The sequence below is a fragment of the Furipterus horrens genome, unplaced genomic scaffold, assembly GCF_987537825.1.
Source record: "Furipterus horrens unplaced genomic scaffold, mFurHor1.1.pri manual_scaffold_4, whole genome shotgun sequence".
Taxonomy (NCBI): Eukaryota; Metazoa; Chordata; class Mammalia; order Chiroptera; family Furipteridae; genus Furipterus; species Furipterus horrens.
In genome coordinates, this window is record NW_028327174.1 from 96,816,304 (window position 1) to 96,829,760 (window position 13,457).

The window sequence follows — 13,457 nt, forward strand, 5'->3', positions numbered from 1 at the left end:
AGAGAAACTGTTAATAAACAAAGGTTAAAGTCTTAACATATTATTGACACCAAACAGATGTTGAGCATTTAATACTGGCTCATCCATTTTAAAATAGGTTTTTCTTCTGTATGTAATATATTTCAGACACTGGGTGCGCATCAGCTTTTGCTGACTATTCTAGGAACAGTCATTTCCACTACTAACATTATTGGCCTTTTTCACTTCAAAGTCAACGAATGAACCTCAAACTTTTAGAATTAATTAATGAGTTCACAGATTGACTTCCCATGTTAGCAAGGTATAACTATAAATTATATTTTACTAACAATCTGGATAGTGTTTAATTTCCATGTAGTATTACACACAATTAACATTTGTTTTTATAGGACAATCGATTGGTAAGGACAAACCATCTATGACGGTTTAATGTGTCCACTTGGCTATAGGACCCACTTACTCATTCAAACACCAACCTAGATATTGCTGTAAAGGTATTTTGTAGATATGGTTACTACCTACCATTAGTCGACTTTAAAGTAACTACGAGACTATCCTCAATAATTGACTGGGTCTTGCCAATCATTTGAAAGGCACTAAAGAGCAAAACTGAGCTTTCTAGGAAGAAGAAATTCTGTCTCAAGATTGCAGTATCAGTCCTACAAAAGTTTACAATCTGATGGCCAGCCCTGCCCTGTGGATTTCAGACCTGTCAGCCCCAATAATCACAGAAGCTTATTCCTTGAAATGAAATAAATCCATAATATGTGATGTGATTTACAATAAGAAATATGTATTTGGCACAGAGTTCTTAAAAGCTTTGGAACTTCCTAAGTAATGAGAACAATTTAAAAACTATCTTTTACTATGTTTATGATGTGACTTTTGGAAAGCCTCTAGGTAACCTAAGAATGGTGGCTGATTGTTAGGGAAACCACCCATGTGATTAAAATGTTAGACTTAAAGAGTATCAACCACTTCTCAACCTCCTGGGGAAAAGAGAGGGGCTAGAGATTGAGTCCAATAACCAATGGCCAATAATTTAGTCAAACATGTCTATGTAATGAAGCCTCCATAAAACCCCAAAAGGACTGGGTTCAGAGAGTTTCCAGGTTGGTGAACATGTAGAGACGCAGGGAAGCAGCACACTGGAGAGGGCATGGAAGCTCCATGCCCCTCCCCCATACCTTGCCTATGCATCTCTTCTACCTGGATGTTCCTGAGTTATATCATTTTAATAAACCAGAAATATAGTAAACGTTTTCCTAAATTCTGTGAGCTGCTCTGGCAAATTAATCAAACCCATCAAACCTCTAATTTATAGCCAGCCACAGAAGCATAAGTAATAATCTGGACTTGCAACTGGTGTCTTAGGTGGGAGTGGGAGCACACCTGGAGATAAAGTCAGATCTGAGTTTAATTGTAGGACACCCAGGTGGTGTTGAAGAATTGCATGGTGGTATGGATATCTCCTAGTCTTTTCTCTGGAGAACCCTGACGGATACACTATCCCTCACACCCAAATCACACACACACACACACACACACACACACACACACACACACACACATACACATACACACACACAAAAGATGTAATTAAAGCATTCAGATACCCATGACATCACCACACTGTCCAAGATGTTAACATTTTTTGGTTGAACCTGTCCAGAGGCTGAGGAGAGGCTTGAACGAGAAAAAGAAGAAATACACAAACAAAGGTCAAAATAAAAGTAGAAAACTCAGCTGAACAGAAGACAGACTTGAGTTTGTATATAGAGCAGCCCACACACATTACAGAATAATGAAAACAGAATTATAAAAATAATAAAAATGAATTTCTTCAAACAATATGAAAGCAAATACAGACTAAGAAGCAGGCAATTAGTGGGACCCCCAATAACTATGCTAACTAATGCAGTTTCAAGCTTTTGTTAATTACTGACAGCTAATAATGATTTATTGAGTCCTTAATGTGTGCCAGTGCTGTATATACATCAACACAGGTAAACCTAACAATACCTCTGTGAGGTAGGTACTGTTTAAGGATGGAGACAGAGACAAAAGTGAGTTATCATCAAAAAGTAGCAAAGCCAAACCAAGATACAAGCACAACCCATCTTGATTTAAAGTCTACGCTCTTTTCATTATACAACGCCCACCTAAGAAATAAGGAAAACTGTACTATTTTTTACAATAACCTAGTTCTAAAATGTTAGATTTCAAAATAAATTTTAGGGTAATCACTTGAACAATAACAAATATATAATATACAGAGCACTAGGGATAAAGAGGCATCAAAGAAAATCAGGCTGAAGAAAAGAAAGACAGAAATAAACACTTAGAAAGCAGGAAGAAGACTGATTCCATACATACCAGTTATCACTATGAATGTGAATAGGTTAATGGTCTCTATTAAAAAGAGACCTTTGCAACAGACTTTGTTTTTCCTCCTTTTAAATCTAGCTAAGAAACACATCTAAATTAAAATGATGCAGGAAGGAAGAGGATGCAGAAATAAATGAGATAAGTGCTAATAAAAGAATGACTACATAAAATAGGGAATTTAAATAAAAAATTGAGACTGCATATTTTGTATTGATGAAAGGTATAGTTATTCAAGTACAATAAATCCTCAATGTAGTAAAATGGGTTCTGTCACTTTAACTGAAACAACAGGTAACAAAACTAATTTTACTATAGGCTAATTGATGTAAACAAGAGTTAAGTTCCTATGGTATCTCATCAACATTATGACAAAACATTATTCGAAGACCTGCTATACAAGGGACACTCCTGGAGCACCCAGCTCAGATGAACATGGTGAGAATGCACAACTGGGCCCAGGCCCCACAGGACATCTACTACATAAAACCACCCTACCAAGAGTGGGAGACTAGCAGATCTACCTTATATGTAGAACCAAACAGAGAGAGGCAGCCAAAATGAAAAGATATAGAAACATGTCCCAAAGGAAACAGATCAAAACTCCAGAAAAAGAACAGAATGAAATGAAGTTAAGCAATCTAGTTATAACACTAGTTATAAGGGTGCTCAATGAACTTAAGGAAAAAAGAGATGAACTCAAGGGATAACTTCAACAAAGAGATTGTAAACATAAAAAAAGGACATAAAAACAATAAAAAAAAGAACAAGTAAGGAATGAAGGAGTACAATAACTGAAGTGAAAAATACACTAGAAGAAATCACCAAAGAGTAGATAAAGCAGAGAACTAAATCAGCAATTTAGAAGACAAGGTACAGAAAACACCCAATCAGAACAGCAAAAAGAAAAAAAAAATTGAGAAAATGAGAATAGTTAAAGGAATCCCTGGGACAACACCAAGCATACCAACATTCGCTTAATAGGGGTACCACAAGGAGAATAAAGAAAGAAATTGAAAACCTATTTGAAAATATAATGATGGAAAACTTCCCTAACCTGGTGAAGGAAATAGAAACAAAAGTTCAGGTAGCACAGAGAATCCCAAACAAGATGAACCCAAATAGAGCCACACCAAGATACATCATAATTAAAATGCCAAAGGTTAAAGAAAGAAAGAATCTTAAAGGCAGCAAGAGAAAATCAGTTACTTATCTACAAGGGAGCTCCCATAAGATTGTTAGCTGATTTCTCAACAGAAACTTTTCAGGCCAGAAATGATTGCCATGAAATATTCAAAGTGATAAAAAGCAAGGAATTACAGACAAGATTACTCTACCCATCAAGGCTACCATTTAGAATCAAATGAGATAAAGAGCTTCCCAGACAAGAAAAAGCTGAAGGAGATCACCACCAACCAATATTGCAAGAAATGATAGAGAGATTTCTTTAAGAAAGAGAGGAAAAAGATCATAAATAAAATAGCAATAATTACCTGCCTACCAATAATTACTTTAAATATAAATGGATTAAATGCTCCAGTCAAAAGACACAGGGTAGAAGAATGAATAATAAAAGAGCATTTCACCTCAAAGCAGAAGAATATACATTCTTTTCCAGTGCACATGTACTATTTTCCAGGAGAGTCCATGTTAAGCCACAGAACAAGTTTCAATAATTTAGACTGAAATTATATCAAGGATCTTCTCCAACCACAACAGTATGAAAAAAGAAATCAATTATAAGAAGGTAAAAAACACCTAACCACAGAGACTAAATAACATGCTGTTAAACAATGAATGGGTTAAGAATGAGATCAAGAAAGAAATCAAAAGACATCTTGAGCCAAAATATATAAAGAACTCATACAACGTAATACACCCGCCCCAAATAATCCAATTTAAAAATAAACAGAAGACCTAAGTAGACACTTCTCCAAAGAGGATATATAGATGCCTAATAGACATATGAAGACAATCAATGTCACTAATCATCAGAGAAATGCATATTGAAACCACAATGAGATTATCACCGCACACCTGTCAGAATGGCTATCATCAATAAATCAATAACCAAGTGTTGATGCAGATGTGGTAAAAAGGAAACATTCTTGCCTGGTTAATGGCACTGCAAATTGGTGCAGCCTCTATGGAAAAGTCTTGAAATGCCTCAAAAACTTAAAAATAAAATTGCCTCATAACCCAACAATTCAATTTCTGGATATTTAAGCAAAGAAATCCAAAACAGTAATTCTATAAGATATATGTACCCCTATATTCTGCAGCATTATTTATAATAGCGAGGAGTATGGAAACAACCTAAGTGTCCATCAATAGACAAGTGGTTAAAGAAGTTGTGGTACACATATATAATATAAGAGAATATTACTTGGACATAAAAAAGAATGATTCTTACCATTTTTGAAAACATAGATGAATCTAGAGGATATTATGCTGAATGAAATCAGTCAGAGAAAGACAAACACCATATAATTTTACTTATATGTGGAATCTAAAGAACAAAATAAACAGAACAGAAACATATTCACAGATACAGAGAACAAACTGATGGCTGACAGTTGGGAGGGGAGTTTGAGGGTTGGCTGAAAAAGATGAAGGGATTAATAAGTACAAATGGGAAGTTACAAAATAGTCACTGGGATGTAAAGTACAGCATAGGGAATACAATCAATAATACTGTAATAACTATGTATGGTGTCAGATGGGCACTAGACTTATCAGGGGGATCACTTCAGAAGTTATATAAATGTCAAAGCCCTATGCCAAAGCTAATATTGGGTTGGCCAAAAAATCCATATGGTTTTTTCCATAAAATAAGACCCGTTTTTCATTTTCACCAATAACTTTATTGATTTGAGTATGTCAGCTATCTCCCTCATGGTAGTGTTGCTTGTTCTCAATTAATGTCTCTAGTTGATCATGGTCAACTTCAACTGGTCTACCCAACCATGGAGCATTGTCCAATGAGAAATCTCCATTGAGAAACTTCACAAACCACTTTTGACACATTCGATCAGTCATAGCACCTTCTCCATACAATGCACAAATTTTCAGTTGCATTTGTACCTTTCTTGAAATAATAAAGCATAACATGCAGAAAACATTGCATATTTTCCTCCATCTTCAATATTAAAATGGCTACACAAAAATTCAGCTATTTGGTAATTTATTTTAATGCTTGCTGGTATGACAGCTGTCAAGTACAATCTAACAAAATTGTTACAAAAGAGTTAGAGATAACTAAGCACAACCAGAACAATCTTACAGGGGGAAAAAAAAGAAAGAACTTTTTGGCCAACCCAATATAATATTGACTGTCAACTGTAACTGAAAAACAAAATTTGAGAAAGTCCAACTAAGAAAGAACATGAGTAAATATATATAGATATATATATATATAATTAATTCCACCTGATTTTTTAAAAATGTGGCTACTAGAAAATTTAAATCATATATGTGGTACACATATTTTATTAGAATGCTGATTTAAGACATTTATTTTTTAATCAACTTAATTTGTCATAGATAAAAATATTATTTTTTCATTTCTCTGATGATTAGTGACATTAAGATAAAGTCTCTCATTACAATTTTATTTCTATCATGTTTTCCTTGGATTTTGATTAGATTTTTAAATTCTAATCAACTTCACAAATAAGGAATCCCGAAGTGACTTATTCAGTGATATACAACTAAGCCCCATGAGGATCCCTGATTTTAAAAACATTATATTCCAACAAACAGACAACATACTATGTATAGGGTTACTTAGAGAATGTAATGAGATCATGTACCACAAAAGTAGATGGCACTGTTAGAGACTTGCTAGATTAAATAGGAATGTCACTGCTTCTATTATTTTCTCACAGAATTCAGGAATCAGAGTCTAAAACAAATGATAATGAGGTCATGAACTTTTAGTGTCACTTTAAGCCAAAACCTCAGAAGTTAAATTTTCAACATCAAGTCTATAATAATGACTTAAAATTATGTAAAATTTTACACCGTACTATGAGTGTACCTCATTTTTTGTTATTTCTTTATAATTTAAAGTAATTCAATCAAGTAAACAAGTTCTTTTCAGATGAGGAAAAAGGCTCAGAATTTAGGTGCGATGACCAAGGTCACGCAAATATTAGTATTTCCAGAAAACCTTACTTTAATCCTTAGATTTAAAATGACACAAATCCAAACTTCTGGTCAAAATGGCGGCACAGGTAAACATGGCTTGACTCCTTGCAAGCCACATCAAAATTACAACTAAAATAGAGAACAACCATCACCTCGAACCAACAGAAACTGAGTTGAATGGAGGTCTGACAACTATGGAATTAAAGAAACCACACAGATCCAGACTGGGAGAGGGGGCAGAGATGGAATAAGCTGGTCCCACATCCACGTGTGATAGATAAAAATTCGGGAGGGATTATCTTGGGAGGTAAGAGTCCCAGCCTCACACCAGGACCCCAGCCCGGGGTTCCAGTGCCAATAAGATAAGTCCCCATAACTTCTGGCCGCAAAAACCAGCGGGGATTGGGTCGGTGAAAGAAACTGCTAGAGTTCCAAGCAGTTCCTCTTAAAGAACCCACACATGGACTTACTTAGTCACTCCCTCTGAGCTCCAGCACCAGGATAGCAGCTTGAAAGGAAAGGCACTGGTAGCATACAGAGAGAAACTGAAGTGTCTGGCATCAAGGCAGGAGCTGGGGGACAGCTTTCTCCAGACAGAAAGGCAGGCAAAGGCCATTGTCCCTTTTCTGAGCTCTCCCCCTCGAAGAGCCACGGAGCTGTCATATGGGTGCCATATCTGAGACTCCATCAATCTACAAGGACCTACAGCCAAGATCGCTCTTCCCAACATAGCTATCATTTAGAATCGAAGCGCAGATAAACAGCTGCTTAGACAAGAAAAAAATTAAGGAGTTCATCATCACCAAACCATTATTATATGAAATGTTAAAGAGACTTATTTAAGAAAAAGATCAAAACTATGAACAATATTTTAAAATGGCAAGAAATACATAACTATCAACAATTGAATCTAAAAAAACAATCTAAGCAAACAAGAGGAACAGAGGCAGAATGGATACAAAGACCATTTTGATGGTTGCCAGATGGTAGGGGGATATGGGGGAATGGGTGAAGAGCTGAGGGGATTAAGAAGGACAAATAGGTAGTTACAGAAGAGCCATGGAGATGTACGGTACAGTACAGGAAATGGAATATAGCCCAAGAACTTAAATGCATGACCCATGGACATGAACAACGGTGTGGGGGCTGCCTGAGAGAGTGGGGGTGCTGGGTAAGGGGGGCAAAGGGAGAAAAATTGGGACAGCTATAAAAATATAATCAATAAAATATAATTAAAAAAATAAAAGAAAATAAAAAGACACAAATCCCTTAAGAACTCAAAGGAATTCGACAGAACTAGAAGACTGTCAAGTTTTTTACAGAATTTATCTTCACAGTTAGAATACAAAAGCAAACTGAAATAAATCACAAAATACCTTTCTCAAACTCAAATACAAAAAGGTGCTTGCAAATTTTAGTCCCACTGGTTTGTTATAGCTAATGCCAGTATTGTGTCTATTAATAAGGAACTAAATAATAAAAAGCAGAAATAAAACAAATCATTAAATTATTTACACTGAAAGCCAGCAACTGTCAAACTTTACATATGCCTAACTAAAGCTATTATTTAAAATCATCATCATTTGTTCCTTCCTACGAATGACCATTGTTCGGAGCTTGTATTATGATTTACAAATAATGGCAGGAGCTAAAATTCAAATAGATGTTATATTTTCATTTTGTGGCAAATATTTAATCTTGTTGCTTAATTTTTTTAACTAGTTAAGTAAAAAACAGGTCTAACTTCAAGTGCATACTCTAAATGAAGTGTTTTTCAAAGAGTGGATTGTAAATAACCTTTAAAAAAAAATAAAACAATAGAAAATATAACTCACCACTAATAGGGTAAGTAATTTGTAAAACTTCTGTTTTTTCATGTGTGCATATACTAGGTCATAATGTAAAATTTATTTCTTAAAATGTGTCTCACTTAAAGGAGTTTGAAAGCCACTGCAAAGTAGTCTATTCAGAGTAAATCTACTATATACATTTAGTAACTACAGGAGTAGTAGGAGAAATGAGACTGAATCAAAGTAAAAATCCTCCTTTTAGACTGTTCAAGATAAGCTGAAAAGATCCTTAAACATAATTCTACCACTCACTTTACTTAGTAGTAAGACAACATACTTACCCAAGGTCATTCTTCTATAGTTAGCATTAGAAAACCAAGTCTCCTGTCCTAACTCTTTTTGCACTAAAATGGACTGCAGAAAAGCACTTTAAAAAAAGCCGGTATCAGCATTTAATTGCCAATTCTGAATTTCCTATTTTGGTTTCTAGTAATCGAAAGAAATTGCATTTTAACACAGGGAACCATTTCCTCAAGTACTATTCTACCACATTAATGACCATACCAGCTTTCCCATTAAAAGCTTTTTCCAGCTAGTTACTTGGTACTTAGCTTTTTATGGCACTTTTCTTTTCACATTATGCTCAGCAGTGCATGCAATACATTACTTTCAGGAATGCAACACCTTTGAAAATGCCTTTCAACTACCTTTGAAAGTGCATGTCTGGGGCTATAATTTAACTAAAATTTTCTGAATTTCTATATTCTGTCCAAATTTTAAAAGCAAAGTACAATAAAATCTAAAGAGCATATTTTGTAATCTGTGCATATTACTCAGTATTAGACATTATAAATATTTTAAGAGGTCTCATTTAAAACAGTAAAACTTCTAAGTTTATGCAAAATTAATTTATTTCCATCTCCTGACAAATAAATCTTTACCAAAAACTGAAGAAAAGAAGCATGTAAGGACTAAAGTCTAAACAAAGATGATCTCTCTACAAAGAGCTAAAAAAATTAAACACTGCAAGTGGGGGTCAGATTATCACTACTTCATAAATGAAGTGAAGATTTATTTCTACATTCTTTCCTGATATCCATAATAAAGTCATAACATTACTTGCAAAGAACCCAAAAAAGGTACCTCAAATTATTTCTATGAAGAACTTCTGTTTACACTTAAACCATTCTGTTAATAATTACCAACAAATTTCCAGATTTTAAAATTACTAAACATTAGAAATGGCATAAGAGGGGAGGGAGGAGGGGGAGACTGGTTGAAAGAAGGTGAAAGGATTAGCTAAAGAACATATATACATGACCCAAGAACATAGACAACAGTGTGGGGAATGCCTGAGGAAGTGGGGGAGGGTGGCTGAGTGGAGGGGGACAAATGGGAAAATTGGGACAACTGTAATAGCATAAACAATAAAATATTTAATAAGAAAGAAAGAACAGCCCTGGCTGGGTAGCTCAGTTGGTAAGAGCGTTGTCCCAATTTGTCAAGGTTGTGGGTTTGATCGCCAGTCAGGGCATATACAAGAATCAACCAATGAATGCATAAGTAAGTGGAACAAATCAATGTTTCTTTCTCTCTCCCTTCCTCTCTCTCTCACTAAAAAAAAAAAAAAAAAAAAAAAAAAAAAAAAAAAAATTCAATGAATTTTAAAAAAAGAACATTGAAAATGTCAGATATGAAGTTATTTCTTCTGACTTTGAGACTAATGATGACTAGTCAAATCAGTGAAGTACATAATAATTCCAAACAAATTCAGGGATGAACTAAAGGCTGACTGAGGTACAGTATCCTTCACACCCAAACAAAGAAAAGAAAGTAACAATATGATCACCACTGTTAAGAGAAACATAGTCAATGGCAGTTTTAACAGAAGAGAATGCTGTCCTTCTGAACTGAGGGGGTTTGCGGTTGGCGGTGAAAATCAGACTTTATCTGTTGTTTAAAGAATATTAATCTAGTGGGTCTTTTCTTAAAATCTTCCATTTTTTCTGTAGCTTGGTTATGTTAATTTCTTTAAAAAGTGAACATGTCCTGTCCCATATTATTTTATTAAGTCATTCGTAATCTTAAGCACTAATCGCAAGTGTTAGCATGGTGTTTCCTTCCAATTTCCAAAATCACTTTTTAATAACAAATTGATAGCCTAGTGTGATAATCAAGTAGTAACAATATGTTCACTTTTCTAGGTTTATGTTATATTTAATATCTCATTTTAAAAATCTTACCACTAGCGTATCTGCACAAATCTTAACATCTTTATAAGATTTTCTAAAAACTCAAGAACCCAATCTAAATATTAAATATTATAATAGCCCTCTTCTGGTATCCAGAGTTCAAGTAAACAATTAAAACAATACTTAACCCTAATTTTAAGCAAAGATGTGGAATCACTTAAGTTGGAAGATAAATTTCAACTTAATTTAACTCATTAGGAAACCATGAGCCAGCTACTTACAGATTTCTAGCTAGAGCACTAAATAAGAAGTGAGGCTTGAAATCCTTCTAAAGCAACTAACAAGAAGATATATATCGCCAAAAATTTTGAATTATGTTTGAGTTATATTTACCTGTGGCTACGACTCAAAATTAAGTACCACTCACAGTTTAAATTTAATAGTACAATTCTGCCATATCTCAAAAGGACGCAAAAACAGATGAAAAAATATTGTAAATTTCTGGAAGCTAAACAGTCTAAAGTTTGTGGTAAATTATTTTTTAAAGTAGCTACCATGCAGCTATGGTATACTTTGATACTAAATATTAACCACTTGTCATTTCAAAAGACATACCATACATTAAAGCAAGCTTAGATTTCACTACTTCTCTTCAAATGAAGTATTAATATCATAATACTTGAGAAATTACAAAGCTGGGTAATAATTCCATGGTAGACCGTATCTAGCTCCATCTCAAAATTCTAGTAGACTATCTTTGGCCCAAAGTAACACAAATATCTAATTACATGGCAAAATCTTGTGCAGAAACAAATCTTAATTCCTCAGCTATTTAAAAACTGCAAATGGAAGGCACAGATGCTGACTGATATTATCAAATAAGAACAGTAACTAAAAGTAACACTGCACATCATGGAATGGGTATAATTATAAGTATGCACACAATTCTCAACAAATCACAAAGTAGTAGTAGTAAAAGGGTCATTTAGTCCAATCTTTTATCTTCAGCACTTCTGAATGAGCATCTACTCTGTGTGACTAGTCTTGGTAAACATTTTAGTCAACACTGACTCAAACACAGGATTACTGGTTAATTTTTCTGCATTTACTAAGCAAAAGAAGACAATATGAAAAGGCTTCATGTACTGCATGATCCCAGCTACATGGCATCCTGGAAAAGGCAAGCATATGGAGACAGTAACAAAGATTAGTAATTGCCAGGGGTGAGGGTGAGAGATGGATGAATATGATGTATCAGCGTAGGTCCATACCTGGTTTAAAAAATAAAAATTACTGTTCTGGTGAGTGATGCTGATATTGGGGAGGCTGAGGGTAGCATGTGGGGGAGAGCAAGGAGTCTGTGGGAAATCTCTGTACCTCCATCTCAACTTTGTTGTAAACCTAAAACTGCTCTAAAAAAAATCAGTCTTGCTCTTTTCATGTTTTTGCAGCATAAGGAACCATGAGCAGCGAAGTCTTCTAGGACACCCTCTATGAGGTGGTGCGGGAATCCTGCATGGGAACCAGCGCGAGTGCCAGAAAGTTTTTGGAGCGGGTGGATCTATAGATCAGCTTGAAGAATGGTGACCCTCGGAAGGACAAACGCTTCTCAGGCACTGTCAGGTTTAAGTCCACTTCTTTGCCCAAGTTCTCCATATGTGTTCTGGTGGACCAGCAGCACTGTAAGGAGGCCAAGGCTGTGACTACCCCCCATGTGGAAAATCAAAGTACTGAAGCAGCTCAGCAAGAATAAGAAACTGATCAAGATGCTGGCCAAGAAATATAATGCCATTTTGGCTTCAGAGTCCCTAATCAAGCAGATCCGCAGATCCCACGAATCCTGGGCCCAGGCCTGAATAAGGCTGGCAAGTTCCCTTCCTTGCTGCCTCACTATGAGAAATGGTGGCCAAAGTCAATCAAGTTAAATCTACCAGCAAGTTCCAGATGAAGAAGGTGCTGTGTCTGGCAGTGGCAGTTGGGCCATGTGAAGATGACAGATGTTGATGAGCTTGTGTACGACATCTACTTAAGCTGTCAATTTCCAGTGTGATTGCTAGAAAGAACTGGCAGAACATCTGGGCTTTACACATGAAGAGCACCATGGGCAAGCCCCAGTGCCTGTACTAAGGCACAGTTTAATAAACCATATTGCTATAATTTTAAAAAATTAAGTATTATGAAGAAAAGAATATTGTATTGTTAACAGTCGATTCTGAGCACTGAAAAAGATTTGCCAAAAATACAACAAAGGATCATTAATTTTGATGTAAAGAATTTATGAAAGCCCTGACCTGTGTAGCTCAGTTGGTTGGGCACTGTTCTGCAAAGTGAAAGGTCACCAGTTGGATTCCCAGTCAGGGTACATGCATGGGTTGCAGGTTCGGTCCCCAGTCAGGGCATATTTGAGAGGCAACTGATTAATGGCTCTCTCCCACAATGATATTTCTCTCCCTCTTTTTTTCCCTCTCTTCCCTCTCTCTAAAAAACATAAAATCTTCACAAAAGTAATTTATGAAAATTGATTAGGACAGTAAAACACCTGAAATTAGAAAAAAAATATATCAAAAGACAAAAGAGGACATACAATTCATTGTCAAGCATATGGAGTAATGTTCTTAAGAAATAAAATATAAACCAATGAGAAAATTTTTAAGATAATATTGATAAGTGGGCAGTGAAATAAGAACTCTCACTTGGGTCACTGAAAATATACATTGGCATCTCTCTTTTGGAAAACACTGTCACACTATGTAAAAAGTATTTAAATGTGCATACTCTTAGAATCAATAAATCCGTTTCTGAAATTTAATCCTAAAAAAAAAATTCTGAACAGTGAAATCTGAGGTAGTAATCTGTGTTTTGTTCACAAGGCAATATAGATAAATTCCTTTCCCCCTTTCCAAGCCTTTGAGGTCCCTAAAGAGAAGAGTTCGCTGGACTGTACCGAAGGGGGAAGGGGTAG

The 13,457-nt window shown here is 35.3% G+C and overlaps 1 protein-coding gene and 1 pseudogene across 9 annotated transcripts in view; one reads left to right on the forward strand and one right to left on the reverse strand.

Annotated features, from left to right (window-relative positions):
- The window catches only part of WNK1 (WNK lysine deficient protein kinase 1), a 139,953-nt gene that overhangs the window by 110,062 nt on the left and 16,434 nt on the right, over positions 1–13,457 (reverse strand). The window lies entirely within an intron of this gene.
- LOC150012486 (large ribosomal subunit protein uL1 pseudogene) lies at positions 11,958–12,622 on the forward strand (annotated as a pseudogene).